The sequence below is a fragment of the Eptesicus fuscus genome, chromosome 16, assembly GCF_027574615.1.
Source record: "Eptesicus fuscus isolate TK198812 chromosome 16, DD_ASM_mEF_20220401, whole genome shotgun sequence".
NCBI lineage: Eukaryota > Metazoa > Chordata > Mammalia > Chiroptera > Vespertilionidae > Eptesicus > Eptesicus fuscus.
Genome location: NC_072488.1, coordinates 49,050,096 through 49,069,740, shown reverse-complemented (window position 1 = coordinate 49,069,740; position 19,645 = coordinate 49,050,096). Strand labels below are relative to the sequence as shown.

The following is a 19,645-nucleotide window of genomic DNA, read 5'->3' as shown; positions in this document are numbered from 1 at the left end:
GATGAGGGCAGTGAGGAGAGGGGATCCTCCATTGAGGGGCCAGGGCAGGGTCAGGAGGAGAGGAGACCCTCCATGGAGGGCTGAGGACAGGGAGGAGAGCGGACTTTCCATGGAGGGGACAGGGTTGGGAGGAGAGCGGACTCTCCATGGAGGGGTGAGGGCAGTGAGGAGAGGGGATCCTCCATTGAGGTGCAAGGGTAGGGCTGGGAGGAGAGGAGACCCTCTATGGAAGGGTGAGACTGGGAAGAGAGGGGACTCTCAATGTAGGGGTGACGGCAGAGAGAAGAAGGTACCCTCTTGGTGGGGCAGTAATGGGAAGAGAGGGGACTCTCCTTGGAGGGGTGAGGACAGGGAAGAGAGGGGACCCCCCATTGAGGGGCCAGGGCAGGGAGGAGAGGGAACCATTCATGGGGGGGAGCAGGGCAGGGAGGAGTGGGGACACTCCATGGAGGTGGGAGGTCAGGGAGGAGGGGGGACCCTCCATGGAGAGGGGAGGACAGGGAGGAGATCAGAACTTCCATGGAGGGGTGAGGGCAGGGAGGAGAAGGGACCCTCCATGGAGGAGTAGAGAAGGGAGGAGAAGGGATCCCTCCATGGAGGAGAGAGGACAGGGATGAGAAGGGACCCTCCATGGTGGGGCAGGGAAGGGAGGAGTGCGGACCCTCCATGGAGGGGTATAGAAGGGAGAAGAAGGGACCTCCATGGAGGGGTGAGGGCAGGGTGGAGAAGGGAACCTCCATGGAGGGGGCAAGGCACGGCAGGGAGGAGAAGCGACCCTCTGTGGAGGGGGCTGGGATGGGAGGAGAGAGGACTCTCCATGGAGGGGTGAGGACAGGGAAGAGAAGGGACCCTCCATTGAGGGGCCAGGGCAGGGCCGGGAGACGAGGAGACCATCCATGGAGGGCTGAGGATAGGGAAGAGAGGGGACCCTCCATGAAGGGAATGGGCAGGGAGGAGAGGAAACTCTCCATGGAGGGGACAGGGCAGGGAAACAGGGAACCCTCCTGGGAGGGGGCAGGGCAGAGGGACTGGGCACACTCCATTGAGGGGACAGGGCAGTGGGACAAGGAATACACCATGGAGAAGACAGCGCAGGGAGTAAGGGGATATACTTCAGGGAGAAGAGAAGACAGGGGGACAGAAAACCCTCCAGGCAGGGGGCAGGAGAGTGTGAACAGGGAACCCTTCATAGAGAGATCAGAGGTGGGGGACAGGGAAGCCCACTTGGAAGGACAGGATAGTGGGGACAGGAAACCCTCCGTGCAGCGGGGAGGGCAGGAGGAAAGGGAACCCAATTAGAGGGGGCAGTAGGAGGAAAGGGAATCCTAACTAGAGAATGCAGGGCAGGGAGAAGAAGGGAAACAGGGAACCCTCCATGCTGGGGGGAGGGCTGGAGGAATGGGAACCCCACTTTGACTGATAAGGCAGAGAGGAGACAGAACTATCCTTGGAAGAGAAGAAGGTACCCTCCATGGATCGGGCATGAAAGGGGTGTAGGGAACCCCGCTTTGATGGGTTGTGGCAGGGGGAGAAGGAACTCTCCATTAAGGGGGCATGGAAGGGGGAAAGGGAACCTCACTTTGAGGAGCAGGCATTGGTGAAAGAGAACCCCACTTTGAGGGAGAAGGGCGGGGAGGAGACAGAAACCTACATGGAGGGGACAGGGCATGGAGGAATAGGAACAGGGAACCCTCCATGCAGAGGAGAGGCTGGGGGGATAGGAAACCCTACTTTGAGACAGCAAGTACTTAGGCTCAGGTCCTTAAATAGATGGCAGCGCAGGGGGAGAGGGCATCCTCCATGAAGGTAGCAGGGAAGGGAGGACAAAGGGGTCCTGAGCAGGATTATGGGGTTAAAGAACCATCCATGGAGGGGCCAGGGAAGGGGAGACATGGGAGTAGAGATAGGTTACAGGGGAAACACACCCCTCCATGGAGAATCCCCTGTCCCCCCCCACCCCACCTCAGGGATCCCTTGTTCCTCAGCCCTTCCCCTTCCCAGGGTTCACTGTCCTACCTGTCCATCCCCTCCCGTGGTCCCCTGAACCCCTGCCCTGCCTTCCCATGGGGGGACCCTGTTTCCCCTGCTCTGACCACTCTGTGGTTGGTCCCCTTTCCCCTCTGCCTTTTCCCTCCATGGAGGGTCTTCTGTTTCCCTGCCCTCACCCCTCACTCACAGGCACCTGAGGGGCATATGCTCTGGTCTGTCCAGTCTTCATCTCTCCTGCCTCCAGGCTGAGTGTCCACTCTCTATACCTGAAGCACATTCTCACCCTCTTCATCTGTCTGAATCCTACCTGAGCCCTCAAGACACATCTCAAATATCATTTCAAATGTCAAATCACAAGCAGGGGAAGGGGAAGGGGACGGTGGGGGATAAACGTGGTGGGTAGGAGGTGGGGATGGGAACTGGGGATATGTGTGGGGGAGTGTGGGGTGGGGGGTGGGCACTGGGAGGTGTGGGATGTGGGATGTGGGGTGGGGGTGGGGGTGGAGAGTAAGTGTGTGGGTGGGGGTGGGGTAATCATGGGGGGTGGGGGCTGGCGGGTGGGTGGTGGTGGTTGGGGGCTGGCATGTGGGAGATGGGAGGTAGGGGTGTGGAGTGGGGGGTTGGTGAAGGGAAAAGAGAGCATGAGGGGTGGTAAATGGTGATGGAAGGAGACTTGACTTGAAGGCAGTGAACAACCAATACAATATACAGATGAAGCATTATAGAATTGCACACCTGACCTATGCAATTTGATTAATGAATGTCACCCAAATAAGTTTGATTAAAAATAAATAAAAGGTGGGTCTTTTAGGTTAATTAGGTTATGAGAGTGGAGCCCTCATGAATAGGATTCATACCCTTTTTAAAGAGACCCCATGCTATACTTACCAGGGGATAACTTTATATGTTATATAAATGTCTAACCACTATTTTGTACTCTAGAAACTAATATTGAATGTGATCTCTAATTGAAAAAAATAAATTAGTAAAACAAGTTTTAATAAAAATAAAAATGCATATCAGAGTGATCTTGGAAAGGCAAAAATCAGATCATTTCACTCTGTGCCTAAAAGCCTTCAGCACTCCAGCAGTGGTCAGCTCTCCAGGCAGCATCATGCCTCTGATGGTGTTACACTGCTGGGAGAGGAATGCCCTGTCTCCTTCCTCCAGTTGCTCCCTGTACTGATATGGTGACATGTGGCACTGGTGCAAGGCAGAAATGTGCTTCCTTAAAAATGAGCTAAGCATCACTTTGGCTGCTTAGGTCTAGAGTGGGAGCAGACACAGAAAAAATAAACTTAAGCCTTAATGGTCCTTATAGAATTTCAACCCACCAAACGGACCTCTATCCCCCCTGCCCTACACTCCAGCCAGCCTGGCTCAGCCAGCCTTGAGGAAAGAAGGCAGGGACAGTGCTGCCTAGAAGCCAGTGAGAATGCATGTGGTGGGAAGGTGGAGAGAGCTGCAGTTCTCTCAGGATAGAAATGGAGGGATGACTCTGCTAAAATCAGCCACGCATGAGGGGACTCTGCTTTTCACTACATGATGAAGGGAGCACACCTGCATGATCCCACCATGCTCTCGATCTCCTCCCAGGGGACCCAGGATCATCCACAACAGGAAAAAGCTCTCTGGCCTTTGAAAATCCACAGACAGTCTGCAAAGCCCTTCAGCTCACACAGCTGATCTCAGAATACAGACCCCAGACATCTTAAATCCTGGGAAGCAGCCACTTTTGACTTTTCTTTCTCCCTCTACAAAGAATTCCATGTCTGGGTCTTCTGTACACTGCTCAAAGATGAGTGAGGACCCAGCGAGTGGCAGCTGGACCTGGTGTACCTGGGACATTTGCTGAGTGGCCTCAGACCCGACACTGACACTGAGCTTGAACCTGCGTCAATCTGGTGAACACCACTCACCTCTACCTGGGGACTCCCTGAGAACTGTCCTCCTGCAACTTGAGTACCTGCAGAGGCTGTATCATTGACTGAGGCTAACAGGCACCCAGCAGATGGAGGCAGACAGAGAGGCAGAACACGGGGTGCTCTGGGAGTTTTGTTGACCTGTCTCCAGGCTCAGTGCTAGTAAAAGCCAGCTTTGGTGCCCTGCTTAGACCTTCCTGTGCTCGTTCAGCCTTAGCAGAGACTGTCACAAATTGTGAACTGCTTTGTAGATCCAAATAGATTGCCCTGGGCCAGTCACATAAAGCATCTGACATTGGTCAGCACCAGTGTCCCTCCCAGGATGTCCCAGGACCAACACTCCCAGGGGCCAGCTTCAGAGCACATCAGAGCAGGATACAATTAGCCTCACAAGAGGCATATCCAAAGAGACATCTAGGCAAGCACCAGACCCTGCTGAGATGAATTGTGCTGCACGTGGTCAACACCTGTCAGCAGCTCATACACTGTAGGCAAGGCCAACTAGCCTGAGCATCAACTCAATACATGCATTGGGCAATAGAAATAAAAAAAAAAAAAACAACCACCACAGAAGGTTCACATAACACACACAGGCCATATTCCTGGAGGACTCAACTCAGGTGATCAAGAAGAATGTGCCACTGGGTTCCACAGGACACCTACTACACAAAGCCACACTACCGAGAGTTGGATTCTCCAACACAGAAACAAAAACACAGAGGAAACCAAAAAGCAAAGACAAAGAAACATGCCCTGAATTGAAGAACAAAAGCCACGTCCAGAAAAAATACTCAATGAAGTAAAGGCAAGCAATATACCAGATACATGTGTTTACATTAAAATGGTTGTAAGGATGTTAATAGAAGTTAGATGAAGAATGAATGAAATCAGTGGGACCTGGAAAACAAGCCTAATTCTATGGCACACAGCATAAGCTGTCCTAAAAGGGAAATTCATAATATTACAGGCCTACCTCAAGAAACAAGAAAAATCTGAAATACATCATTGAACTTTACACTGAGAGGAACTAGTGCAATAGAAAAACAGACACGACAAAGTGAAGAGAATAAAGGAAATAATAAAGATCAGAGCAGAAATAAACAAAAGAGTAAAAATCAAACAAGAGATCAATGAAGCACGGGCCATTGTGAGTCAGTGGTTAGAGCTATGGTCCACACACCAAAGGACCATGGGTTCAATTGCCAGTCAAGGGCAAGTACCTGGATTGCAGGTTCACCCCTGCCCCATGTTGAGGTGTGTGTGTGTGTGAGACAACCATTTGATGTGTGTGTCTCACCTCTCTCTCTCTCTCTCTCTCTCTCTCTCTCTCTCTCTCTCTCTCTCTCTCTCCTTCCCTACTTCCCTCTTCTCTTTGTAAAAAAATTAAATCATTGGAAAAAATATCCTTGGGTGAGGATTAAAAGAAAAAAACACCTCTCAACCAACACAGGTGCTGAGCTGGATGGCTTCACGGTGCATTTCATCAAACATTCAGAGAAGAACTACTACCTGTTCTCCACATTCAGAGAAGAACTACTACCTGTTCTCCTCAAACTCATCCAAAACTTCCAAGACAAGGGGAGACTCCCAAGCTCATTTTATCAGCCCAGCATTACACTAATCCCAAAACCAGAATAAGACTTTAGAAAGAAAAAAAATGGTAAGCCAATATCCCTGATGACCGCAGATGCTATAAAATCCTCAACAAAATATTGGCAAACTGAATCCAGTAACACATTAAAAAGTGGGATTTATTCCGGGCATGGAAGCTTGGTACAGTATCTGCACATAAAGAACATGATACAGCATAAACAAAATAAAGCATAAAAATCACACGGTTATAACAATAGATGCAGAAAGAGCATTCAACAAAACTCAGCACCTATTCATTATAACAACTCTCACCCCTACACAAGTGGGACTACATCAAAATAAAAAGTTGTACAGCAAAGGAAACAATCAACAAAATGAAAAGACAACTCACTGAATGCGAGAACATATTTGCCAATGATACATCTGATAAAGGCTTAATATCCAAAATTTATAAAGAACTTATTAAACTCAACATCATAAACCCCCAAACAATCCAATTTAAAAATGACCAAAGGACCTAAATAGACATTTCTCCAATGACAACCTGCAGATGACCATTACACAAAAAGAAGAAGATGCCAAGCATCACTAATCATTACAGAAATAGAAATGAAAATCACAGTGACTTATCACCTCATATCTGTCAGAATGGCTATCACCAATAAATCAATAAACATCAAGTGCTGGTGAGGATGTGGAGAAAAGGGAACCCTCGTGTACTCTTGGTGGGAATGCAGATTGGTGCAACCACTGTGGAAAGCAGTATGAAGTTTCCACAAAAATTAAAAATACAGCTGCCTTATGACCTAGCGTTTCCACTTCTGAGAATATATCTACAGAAACCTGAAACACTGATCTGAAAGGGTATATGCACCCCTATGTTCATTGCAGCATTATTTTCAATAGCTAAGATTTCACAGCAGCCCAAGTGCCCAACAGCAGATAAGCAGAGACAAAGCTGTGCTACATTAACACAACGGAATACTACTCACCCACACACAAAAAAAGGAAATCTTACTTTTTGCAACAGTATGGATGGAGCTGGTGAGTATTATGCTCAGTGATGTGAAGTAAACCAGTCATAGAAATACAAGTTCCTTATGGTTTCACTTATATGTGGAATCTAATGAACAAAATAAACTATAATCAAAATAGAAACAGGCTCATAGATATAGAAAACTGACAGTTGTCAGAGGGGAGGGATATTGGGGGACTAGGTGAAAAAGTTGAAGGGATTAAGCAAAGAAAAGAACTCAAAGACACAGACAGCAGTTTGGTGATTATCAGAGAGAAAGGGTGTACGTAGAAGAGGGTTTAGAAAGAATAAATTGTGATGGAAGGAGACCTGACCTGGGGGTAGGAGGAAGGGTAGTGAGACACATAATTCAACATACAGATGATGTATTATAGAACTGTATACCTGAAAGCTACATAATTCATTACCAATCTCTCCCCAATAAATTCAATTAAAAAAAAAAAAGCACATTGTGACAGATGCTACAACCTGGATGCACCCTGAAGACATGATGCTCAGAGAAATAAGCCAGTCACAGAAAGACAAATACTGTGTGACCCCTCTCACATGAGGTCCCTGAAGCCGCCAGAGTCATAGACAGAGGTAAGATGGAGGGTACCAGGGGTGGGGGAGTGGACACAGAGTTGTTTAGTGGGGACAGAGCTTCGGTTGGAGACTATGAGAACAGTGATGGAGATGGTGGTGGTGACGGCAGCACAACCATATGCCTGTACTTAACACCACTGAACTGCGCACCGAAAAATAGTTAAAATGGTAAATTTCATTGTGTATATTTTACTGTGATAAAAATATACCAAAAAATAGAAGGTACTGCCCTCGGTGCGGGGAATCAGGTAGAGCTGTTCCCTATCTGCACCGCATGGAGAATGCACGTGCTAAAAGAGCACAGGACTCAACACTCACACGTGAAAATGGGCACAAAGGGAATCAGGAAACCTGCCCTATCTGGTTGGTCGGGTCAATGTCAATCACCTGGTTGTGAGATTTTTTACAAGACATTATTGAGGAAAACCGGGTCAGATCATGTGGGCCATCTCTGCATTATCTCTGACAAATAATGTGAACCTACAATTATATTTTTTAAAAGGTTGAAAAATAAAAGGGGTGACCCAGATGGGGTTGTCTTGCCCCAGAGAATCTGGTCCTGCAGGTCCAGTTGGGGTCAGGGCTGAGTAGAAGGAATTGTCCAGGGGAACTAGGAGTCACTGGTGTTAAGGGCCACCATCCAGACCAGTGACCTCCACAGCTACGTTCTCATCCCATCACGGGCTTTCCCCAGCCATTAATAAAGCAGCTGTGTCTCAGCCACTTCTAATGCGATCACTCAGGTGAACGGCTCCTTCACTGTACCGCATGGTTTCTTAAAGGAGCTTCCAAACCTTTTAACCATCTCACAACCACAACATGGGCAGCACAGTCCTCCCACAGTGACCCTCTGCTTCATTAAACCACATCCACCAAGGGACAAGAATGGGCGTGTTGTGCCATTCCAGGAATGCTGGGCCAGGGTGCTGTCGACAGAGCAGATTCACTTCTCGGTGTCTTGATTGGTGCCTGGGCATAGTGCCAGGGAGTGACGCTGCCCCAGGACAAGAATGAAGGAAGGCAGCATTGTCATTGGAATAAGTGCCTTTTAATCATCTACTGATCGCAACTGCAGAAACTACACTTATGCTGTGTTAAAGGTCAGGAAGAATAAATGATTTTTCTCTGTGTACTTGGCAGTGTGGAGCTCAAATTAAGGTAAAAATAATGCTGTGTCTTCATATGCTCTCTCCTTCCAGAGATGGCTCCAATTTACCTGTCAACTTGACTGAGAAACAAAAAGAAATGCTGGTGAGTGAAATCAACACATCCCCGTTTTTAGGGGGTTAACCGAAGATGAGAGATGGAGCGTCATTCATCAAAGGTCTGACACTTTACTATGTGGTCCATTCAGGGAGCTTCTAATTGTTCATCAAAGACTGAGACATTAGGGTAATAATGTGGGCTGTCATGAAGGACTTTTCAGTGTCTGAACCCAGTAAAATCTTGCTCCTTGTGGTCCATATCATATGGGCCAGGGAGCTACCAAAGTTCATCCTCTCCACACAGTGACGCAGGGATCCAGGGATCCTCTGGCTTGTGGATTCAGCTGGCAATTAGTACAGACCAATGATGTAGAGGTCAGACAGGGGAGTTCTCTCAGGAAGGCTTCGGAGGAGCCACTCATGGCTGTTGTTTTGTCTCTGGCCAGACCTGACTCACATGGTGAGAGAGGCTCAGAAACACAGAATAACACAGACACCTTGCAATTTGGCACATAGGACAGCACACTCACCCTCATGTTCCTGTACCTGCGCAGCCAGCCAACTCAGTCACCTTCATCTGGAAGAATATCCAGAGAGAACAATAAAATAAAAGTACCTCATGCCAATGCACATAGCACTTCAAAGTACTAAGAGAAAAGAAACAACTCTCCATGTATTTCTAAAGCAAGGCTACTTGCTGTCCAGACCCATTTTCTTCCTTCCTTTTCTTTTTCTCAAAAGAACAGAACACATCATTTTGGAGTCACAGGATGGAGCAAGTCAATGGCCAGCTGTCCACCCAATGATGACAACAGGGTTTCAGGACAGAATAGTAACTGCGGACTCCAGAGAGAAACAGCAGTGGGCTGACTGGGGATAGAAGTGAGAACCTGACGAGTGACCAGCACGGTGGTGAGCTGATTCGTCTTGAAGGCAGTGAGTCTTAGCTTGGCTCTGTGAGCAGGACGGGAATTACTCAGAGGGGACTGGACCAGGGGCCTGTGGGAGCCAGATTGGGGGCTGCCCTGGACCCTTGCCTCTTCTCTCCTGGACTGGCTCTAAAGCTATGGCCTGGGCATTATCCTCTCAAATACTGAGAAAACAAATCATCTCTGGTTAGGACCTGGGAAAATGGGGCCCTGGACTCCAAAGGATTGGGGTAAATTCTGCTAATGTGTTTTTTTTTTCTTTTTCTCTTGCCAGTTTCCCCTGAAAACCATCCTGTTATATGAAGCTTCAATACAGCTCATGGGGGGAGAGGAGTCTAAGGTTCCGAGAGAACCAGAGCTTCTAGCAGTAGGACCTGGAAGGTGGCTGAGATGCAGGGGGAGAGGAGCTGTGGGTGAGCTGGGCCCACACAGAGCACACCCCAGAGGCTAGCATAGGTTCTACGCACGCTGGTGCTGAGGTCACCTCCAGAGCTGCTGAGACAGAAGTGAGGTGTGAACTTCATATGCTCCACAGATTGACACAGTTGGCTCTCACCTCTGCCACTCAGTGGTGGGAAGACAGACTGTGGAGCCCGTCCAGTCGGGGCAGCACATCCATCACCAGCCTCCTCTGAAGTCTGGAAGGAGAAAGGAACTGCATGTGGACAGGCACAGGGGTCAAGGGCAAGAGGCCAGGGCTGTAGAGCCCCAGCCTGCAGTCCCACCACACCCTGCACTTTACTTTCAAGTACAAGCTAATTTTTGCAAATAGCACAACATTTTTGCAACTGTAAGAATTGTAGGTTTGACTCAAATTACATTAGAGATTTCAATGTTGGTTTGTCACATATTCAATGGATATTAGCTGAACCCAATGCAATCATCATTTCACAATGTATGTAAATCAAACCATTGTGCTGTCTGCCTTTATTTCTCAATAAAGCTGGGAAAAATAAACAGTGCCTTAATAAATGGGAAAAAATGGTTATAGATGTAGTGGAATGCATAAATCATAAATAAAAGAAAACAAATCAGGATACACACTTAATAAATAGTATCATCTTGACCTGGAGGCATGCTCAGTGTTAAGCATTGATCTAGGAACCAGGAGGTCATGCATGGAGTCCCCTTCAGGGCACATGCCCTGGTTGTGGGCTCCATCCCCAGTAGGAGGCTTTTAGGATGAAGCTGATCAATGATTCTTTCTCATCGATATTATTATCTCTCTCTCCCTCTTCCTTCCTCTCTGAAGTCAATACAAAATATATTAATTTAAATAAATGAATAGTAACACCTCAAAATGGTATCTGGATATATAAATTTACAAAAGACCAAAGGATATACTTTGAAATGTTCACAATAGTTAACCTTGGATAGTGGAAAGAAGTTTTTTCTTTTACTTTATACTATTCTTTTGAAATTTCTACCCATAATCCTGTATTATATTTGTAATGAGAAAAAAAATTAAAAACATTTAAGGAATTCTTATTAGTGTAAATGCATTTTGTATCCATGTTCAATGACCATCCACTTATCTTTGAGAAACTTAAAAAGTGCTTTGGATTGTGAAATATCCTTTAAAATGCATTCTTGCACTCTACCAGCTCCTGAATGAGAAAACTGGGCTTTAGACATGCTGGGTCTGCTTGGAAAAAATAATGGGGCAGGGCTGGGGTTGGGGCAGGGCTGCGGACAGGGCATGGCAGGGACTGGGGGCTGGGTAGGGCTGGGGGCAGGGCAGGCACTCTAAAGAGAGGCTCCTAGGCAGGATGCCTCATGTCTAAAGCTCAGGCTGTATTTGAAGAATTCCATATTTGAAGGCTGATGTCTTCAGTAAAGGTTCAGACTTGGTAAACTTGAGACACGAACCACAGCAAATTTTCTTTTAAAACGGTTTTTGCCATTTTTACTGCAAAACTAAGAGGATCATATTTATACATGAAAGATTTTTAAAGGATTAAGATCTCCTAAGTCACAGCTCTATGATTCTAACCACAACTGGCTCTACAGAGGCCGACAGGAAAAGTGGAAGGAGCACTGACCCTGGGTTCTCATTTGATCTCTGCTACGAACTTGCTTTGTGGTCTTAGGGATTTCACTTAACCTTTCTGGGTCTCCTAGCTACATCTATGGAATGAGGGTAAAATTAGAACCCTTTAAGGTTTCTACAAAATCTTAAAAAAGTAATTGTAGGTTCAGATTTCTACAATCTTCCTAAATATCTCAGCAATAATAAACTTTTCCTTGGATTAACCTTTCTGGTAGCAACACTTCACAAAAATGTGACTACATTTGTATAATACTACTCATTTCAAAAGTACAAAATCTCTATAAAACTTATCCTATAACCTTTTGGTAGATGCTATTAAACATTTCTTAGTAACTGTCCTTTAGCCCAACAGTAAATTTAGCATTATCTTTTTAAAACATCAATTGCATATTCTCTGTATTGGTATGAAAATGTTGTGTTACAGGCTCAGGAAATACAGATGTGTTGAGCACTACATGTCACTTTTAATAAAATTCAACAAGTAACTTCCCAGGTTTGAAAAAGAAGTGAAGTCAATTTTCTTTAGGTAAACATCAACTCTTGTAAACATGAAATGAAAATGTGGCTGCATTTTCTGCCTTAAAAGTTACAAAACATAATAGATGTGATTTAACTCACTCAATTGGTTTGTGAAGCTGAATACTTACATGGAGGGTCTGCTCCATCCTGCCATCAGCTTAGTGCAAGGACTGACAGTCACATGTCACCTATTCTCTCCTGTGAGGAAGGGAGCTGCGTGTGAATCATTCCTGCCCCTAAGCCGGTAGACGGCCAGCCCGCTAGGCAGCAAGGGTGCCAGCCTTAGTCCACAGGGGCAAGAAGTGCTGCCATCTCTCTCAGGACAGTTCCAAACTCAGCCTTTGAAGGACAGACAGCCCTACCAGTCAAGAGCCAGCCAGGCCACTGCTGGGCTCTCAGTCAAGAGTGACAATTTTCTCTCGCTCTTATTTCTTCTTAAATCAAACCAACCAACCTCCCAACCACCCAAACACCCACCCAACCAACCAACCACCCTACCAACCAACCACCCTACAAAACAAAATTTAATAATCATCCTTGCACTCAAGTCACTGCTGTATAAACAGCAAGTGGTATATGGGCTCACATGGTGACTACCCTCCTAGACACACATTCCCAGAGTCTGGAATAAGCTCTGCCCCTGCCCATTCCCTTCCCTCAGCTCTCCTCTCCACCTTCCCCCGGTCACACCACACCACCCCCCGCCACACACACACACACACATATACACACACACCCTGTTTAAACAGGTAGTTAACTTTCTGGGGACTACAGATGTGTCTTGTCCCCTGGCTTGAGACACAAGCTCTGGAGAAGCAGGACCCCTCAGTGCCTGGCTTAATAGACTCGGGGCCCTGCTGGGGTCTGGCTGAAACTCTGTCCCCAGCTGCCTCCTGTCAGCTCAGCAGCCACCACTCATCCAGGTCCAGGGATCAAGTGCAACCCACACCAGAATGACAGGGGACCAGCTGCACACAGGGAAGGAGCCTGCACTGGGGCTCTTGGTCTCGCCCTGGGGCTGTCAATTCTCCTGCTTTCTCCTAGGACCCAGGGGCTCGCCAAGTCCCACCCTTCCGGAAAGTGACCCCTTGGCTGCCCCCACAGAGGAAGGCCCAGGGAAACCCCAATCTTCCAAGTGTTTTAAATACCTGGCAGGCCCAAGTTCACCCTTTGAACGAACCCTTCACGCCCACTACAGCCACCACCACGTGGGACACTCCAAGTCAGGGTCATTGGCAGGTGCCAGATAGGCTCGAACCAGTACCTAGTTGCTCGGAGTGGGGGGAGGGGGGCAGATAGGGCTTTTAGGCTGGAGTCTCTGGGCAGGTGAGCAGGAGGGATCTCACCTTGGTGACATTGAGGAAGGGGTCTGGCCCAGCTTCAGCTCCAGCTCCTCCCTCAGATTAGCAAGCGGATCCAGCCCACAGGCAGAAGAGGAGAGCCTGCAGGATGGTGGCCTGGACCCTAAGCAGATGCACTTGGTCTGACTGTGGAGGAGGCATTCACACCAGCTGGCCTCGGCCTCCAACGGCTCCTCTGCCCGCGAGACCCTGGCGGACCCGGGCGGGGCAGCAGCGCGAGCCAGGAAGCCCAGCGGCCCCCAGGCTTGTCCCCCTCACCGAATTGTGCTCCTGTGGCCAGATCTGCCAGGCTGGCCAGCCAGGCGCCTTTGACGCTGCAGCGCCACCTGGTGGGGACTCTGCGCAGTACCAGGAGGCCACCCTGGCTCCTTTCTTCCAGGCCTCCTTTGCTCAGTAGTGTGGCTTAACTCATCCACCCAGCATTGCTTTCTGACACTCTGTCCCTGCAGAATACCTTCAACACAGGACACTTCTGCATTTTGGCCAAGTCAGTGGTGAGAGCGAGAATTTTTCATTAGGTCACTGGTTTGCTCATCATCATGTAGAATATCTGAGCTTTTCACTTTTGACTTATTTTATTAAATGTTTTATATCAAAGAAGGAAATGATTTTTTGTAAATGTGATAAAGGAGGGTATGTCATTATATTATCTGTATACCAGGTGTCAGCAATTTATAGTCAGTGGATGAAATCTTGCCTATTGCCTGTTTATATATGTCTCATGAGATAAGAATAATTTTATTCACTTTTTAAAAGTTAGAAAACAATATTGTGATACATAAACATAATATGAAATTAACATTTTGGTGTCCATAATTAATGTTTGACTGGAAGGCAGACATATACATTCATTTACATATTGCCTTTGGCTACTTTCATGTTACAATGGCAGAGTTGAGTAGTTATGACCAAGATGGTATTGTCTACAGAGCCCAAACCATTTACTACCAAACCCTTTACACAGGAAGTTTGCAGATCTGTGTCCTACACAGAGTAGATGAAGGCCACGTGCGTTATTAGTAGCACTGTATTTGGATTCCAAATGATTTTAAATGTGTCATATTGCACATTTTAAAATCAACAAAATATGCCTGGCTGGTGTTGCTCAGTTGTTGAGCATCAACCAATGAACCTGGAAGTCACGGTCTGCTCTGAAAACCAGTCATATGCCTGGGTTACAGGCTCAATCCCCAGTGTGAGGTGTGCAGGAAGCAGTCGATCAAAGATTCTCTTGCATCATTGATGTTTCTATCGCTCTACCTCTCTTCATTCCTCTCTGAAGTAAACAAAAAAATATATATATATTTAGAAAATACTAATAAATAAGTGAAATCAACAAAATATGGTAACTATTCACCAGTAAAGGAATACATAAATAGTTATGAAATACTTATGTGAATAAATACTATAGGGCAGTTAAAATAAATAAAGAACTATTTGTCTCAAAGTAGATAGATTTTAAAATTTATGATAATATAAACAAAAAAGTTCCAGAATATTTCATAAAATATACCTGTATATAAATCCAGAAAGATGAACTAATACTACATATGGTTGATTGATATATATCTATAATAATAAGAGTGTAATATGCTAATTAGACCAAACATCCTTCCGGACGACCTTCCAGACAAAGCCAGGGCTGCAAGGGAAGCCTGGGTCCTGGGTCTCAGAGGGAAGCTGGTGCTGGCAGCTGGGGGAAGAAAGGCCTACTCTTGCATGAATTTCATGTATCAGGCCTCTACTATATGTGATAAATTAATAAATACCTAAATTATAAGAATGATTAGAAAATTTATAATGTAAATATAAAGAGATAAACTGGACTGAAAAATGATACAGACTATTACTGTATTGTATTGTTTATTTATTATTGTATTTTCTTTATGTATTTTTAATCCTCACCTGAAGATACATTTATTGATTTTATAGTGAGAGAAAGAAAGAGAGAGAGGGGCAGAGGGAGAGAGAGGAAAATCTATGTGAGATCAAAACCATGATCTCTGCCCTCTGTATGTGCCATGACTAGGGATTGAACCAGCAACCTAGGTATGTGCCCTGACTAGGAATTGAACCTGCAACTTTTTGGTGTATGGGACAATGCTCTAACTAACTGAGCTACTCAGCCCTAGTGTTTCCGTATTTCTTAAAAAATGAAAATATAAAGAAAGAGGGCAAGATAAGATCACTATTTATTCTACACTGTTTATTCTAAATCTATTAAATGTTTTCTGTATTATAAAAAATAGCAACATGGCTGTGGAAGTATTTATTTTTATTTGTTGACAAGAGAAATGTGAATGGTGTAAATGCAGGTCAAATCTTCAGTTACCACCAAAAAATAAATAAAATTGATGGTAATCATTGGATTCTGATACCTTATCAGAGAATCACTAAAATATAACTAGCTTATCCTAAAAGAAAAGAAAAAAAAAAACAGCCAGTAGCTTTTCTAGAATACACAATAGATATATTAGTTCTTCTGATGCAACAGGGAACTGTTCCAAGACCAATGTGAGACATTGAAACCAAATAAAAATTGAGTGTCTGTAGGAAGAGGTTACAGTGTTAAGGCTCGGACTGACCTGCTGGCAAAGTCACAAACAAGTCCCAAGCTTGAAAGGGCACAGTCCTCTAAGCATAATTAAGCTTGATCCTGTAACTGATCCCTAGGTCTTTCCTGGGTAGCTAGTGGGCTGTGGGAGGGGCAGCAAGTGCTGCCAAAACAAGTGAAACTTACAAGAACATTGTCAATTGCCTTGTTTGTCCCTGATTATAAATAAAGCACCAGCTTTGCAGTCTGTATCTGTTCTGTGGCCTCAGCCAGGCACAGAAAGATGCACCCAGCCCCAGCTTTCAAATCTATCTCTGTGTCTCCTCTCTTTATTTCTAATATTTCTCAATCCCTGGCTGCCTCCCCTTAGAACCATTTCGTTCATCTCTCTTCCCTCGCGGCACCCGGAAAAGGGAGATCCCCGATGCATCAGGCTCCCGCAAGTGTCCTTATAAAAACTTCATTGTTCCCAATAATTACAGATCACAAGATAGTTGCTGCTCATTACTTACATATGGCTAAATAAACTCCAGTAACTAGCTATGGGATTAGTTTTCCAATGCTTGATAATTTACCTTATTTGTTTCAGGGAGTCTGAGGTTTGGCCATTCTGCCTTCTTTCACAAAGTACATTGGGCCTCCTTTCATTGCCCTTTTCCCATTTCTTCTGCTAAACTTAGGATGAGCCCAAGGCACTAAAGTAGCATCGTGGATATTTGGTTAACATGCCCCATAGGGGTGTGCTTTGGGGATAAATCTCCAATAAAATATGTTTCAGGGCCTTTTTTGAGCTGGGCTCTGCTGAGCCATCTCTCAGGAACTCTTCACATTTTGCCATTCTTGGAAAAAGGTATCCTCAAGGCCTAAATGTGATCATTTCCTCATTGTACTAATTCTAGGAATAACCATACGGAGCCTCATCTGCAAATAGTAATATTGTTGGACTTGGAAGATAACATGGAATAAGATGTACAAGTTGGACATCTTATCTTTTGGCAAAGAAAGCTTCTTAGAGCTTAGCCTTGGTTACTCCAAGAGTGTACATTCCTTTTTTACCACCATCCAGTGGACTGTAAATGACCTCAGAGCGACTTTCTAAATAGAGTATTTGAACAGACTTCTCAGTACCTGGTTAAGAAGGATTGTTAGGAAGAACAGTTACAAAGAAAACAAAAACAACTCAATTATAGTGAGGTTTGTGAGCTGTCATGTGAAACAAACATCTTACATTTTGGGAACGTATTTTTAATATTACATTGTTTCAAGTAAAAGTTTTAAAAGTGACTTTAATAACTTATTGTGGGAAGATCTGAACTTAACTGTCTTCTGCCTGGTAATGAGGAAAATTTGTGAGGCCAGGAAAGCAAGTCAAGTATGAGATCATGGAGAGTCGCCTTTAATTCTGCTTCTTATAGGTAAGTGAATGACTCAGATGTTTTCCACATTCAACAGTGTGTAAGCTCTGTTTTGAAAGGTGGAGTCGGATCAAAAAAATTTGACTCAGGCTGGGCTGGTGTAGCTCAGTGGTTGAGCATCGACCTACGAACCATGAGGTCACAGTTCGATTCCCAGTCAGGGCAGATGCCTAGGTATGGGTTCTATCCCTAGTGTTGGGCATGCTAGAAGCAGCTGATCAAAGATTCCCTCTCATCACTGATGTTCCATCCTTCCTCTCCCTCTCCCTTCCTCTTTGAAATCAATAAAAAATATTTTGAAAATGTAAATCTGAAGGAAGATGATTTTTTTGTCTTATTGAACACAGAATATGGGCATTTGAATAATAATGATTTAATATTAATTACTTTATTATTATTTGTTTATTTGCTTTATAGCAAAAAATCAGATAGCCCGACCATGAAACATTCAGATATTTTATTATTTATTTATAACACATTAATATTTTATTGGAATTATTAAAATTTATTTTCAATGTGTATATGTATATATGATTGTACATAAATATTATTGCTCTATTTCTAGCTTATGCTAGGGATGGGGAGATATGTTATTTTTGATAGGGATCATGTAAATTGAAATATAACTTATTATTTGGAAATTTTAAGCATACAAAAACGTTAAAAGACTAGTATGAGTAATTATATCTTCAGTTTATACTCAGTAATTATCATTTTATAATATTTGCTTTGCTTCTCTGTCCTTGACCCATCATTCTTTCTTTTTTTTTAATACATTTTATTGATTTTTTACAGAGAGGAAGGGAGAGGGATAGAGAGCTAGAAACATCGATGACAGAGAAACATCGAATAGCTGCCTCCTGCACACCCCCCACTGGGGATGCGCCCGCAACCAAGGTACATGCCCTTGACCGGAATCGAACCCGGGACCTTTCAGTCCACAGGCCGACGCTCTATCCACTGAGCCAAACCGGTTTCGGCGACCCATCATTCTTTCCTTCTCTTTCTCTCTGTCTCTCTATCTCTCTTCCCCATACACACACACACACACACACACACACACACACACTTCTCTTTTGAATAATTTGCAAGCAAGTTGCATACATCAGGACACTTCATTTCTAAGTTTTTCACCATAAATACTTAAAGTATAAGGGAATTCTTCTTTTAACTATAACACCATTATCACAAGAAAGAAATTATAAATTTTTCATTATAAAATATTTGTCGATAATTATATTATCCAATTGTCCCTGAAATAACATACATCTATACATATAAAGAGGTAATATGATAATTGTCCATTATGATGTCCCAGTAACGAACAATTTACATATTGACGGATCTGCAGGAGGCTGCCTGTGCAGCAGGGCTTGGGCAGCCAGAACCAAGTTCCCGGGGGGGGGGGGGTCTGAGGAGAATGCCTGACAGGAGCCTGGACTGCAAATAAGGAAGGGAAAGCAGCCACGGGGAGCTCTTCCAATCCCCCTGCACGGACACCCTACCCCAGCCCCCGCACCCCTGGGGGGATGGATGGACACCCTACCCCAGCCCCTGAATCCCCAGGGGTCAGGGAGGCTGACCAGATGGGGAGAAGAACCAGCCTTGGGGGTAGCTGCAGCCCAACCTTTGACTCCCAATCTCTTCCCCTGCCACCCCTGCCAGGTATGCCCACACTATAGCACATCAGCGACCACCCGTCAGTGCCCCTAAAGCAGCCCATGACCCACTGCTGCCAGACCCCCTCCACTGGGGCCAGGTACGCATCTCCTCTCTACAACTCCAGACCCGGGTGGAGGCAGGACTGAGTGGGCCCCAAGGGTCAGAACGTTCCAACCAACAGCAGCAGCACCATCTCTGCAGGGGAAGCACACTGAACCTAGCTGGGGGCGCAGCGAAACCTGCCCTCCTAGCCCAAATGGCTCCCTTCTGGCCCGGTCCTCACCCCAGTCCAGGAGATTGGAGTCCCACCCTTAGCAGGTACAGCTGCGAAACAGTTAAGACAATTTAAAGAATGGCACCAAGCGGGAAGATTTGACAGTTACTTCCCCTTTGGCCTTGCAGCCCCCCTAGCAGCCCCCTAACGCCCTGCACACTCTCCCAACGCCTCCAGGGACAAGACCACTACAGGGCTCCTGGCCAGAGTCTGCCCCTCCGAGGCCTGCGGAACCCACTGCAAAGCTTCCATAGCTACAGTCCTAGGAAAAATCATGTCCTCCTCCCCTAATCAGCACCTGCTACCTGCAAAGGTTCCCGTGAGATTAAAAAAACAAAGAAAGCTTCTTAGAGCTTAGCCTTGGTTTAGACATCACTTACTTGATGAAACATTGCTAGGTTTACTAGCTCAGAACATCTTCATGACAACCCAGTGAAAGAGGCTGAGAAGACATTACAGTTCCCATGGGTTATGCGTATGTATTCAGAAATGAAGCTCAGAGAGGAAAAGTGTCAAGTCCAGTGGTTCCCAAGGCTCAGCACACACCTCAC

General features: G+C 45.6%; 1 long non-coding RNA gene and 1 other non-coding gene across 2 annotated transcripts; one reads left to right on the top strand and one right to left on the bottom strand.

Moving 5' to 3' along the window:
- Positions 1-3,072: 3,072 nt before the first annotated feature.
- LOC129151957 (small nucleolar RNA SNORA74) lies at positions 3,073-3,275 on the top strand. Its single transcript, XR_008558664.1, has one exon. It is a non-coding gene; the product is annotated as a small nucleolar RNA SNORA74 (small nucleolar RNA).
- A 6,545-nt stretch (positions 3,276-9,820) lies between these two features.
- On the bottom strand, positions 9,821-13,351 carry LOC129151828 (uncharacterized). The gene is made up of 3 exons (XR_008558485.1): positions 13,175-13,351; positions 11,957-12,026; positions 9,821-9,897 (listed from the first exon to the last, which is right to left on the bottom strand). It is a non-coding gene; the product is annotated as an uncharacterized LOC129151828 (long non-coding RNA).
- Between the last annotated feature and the right edge of the window lie 6,294 nt (positions 13,352-19,645).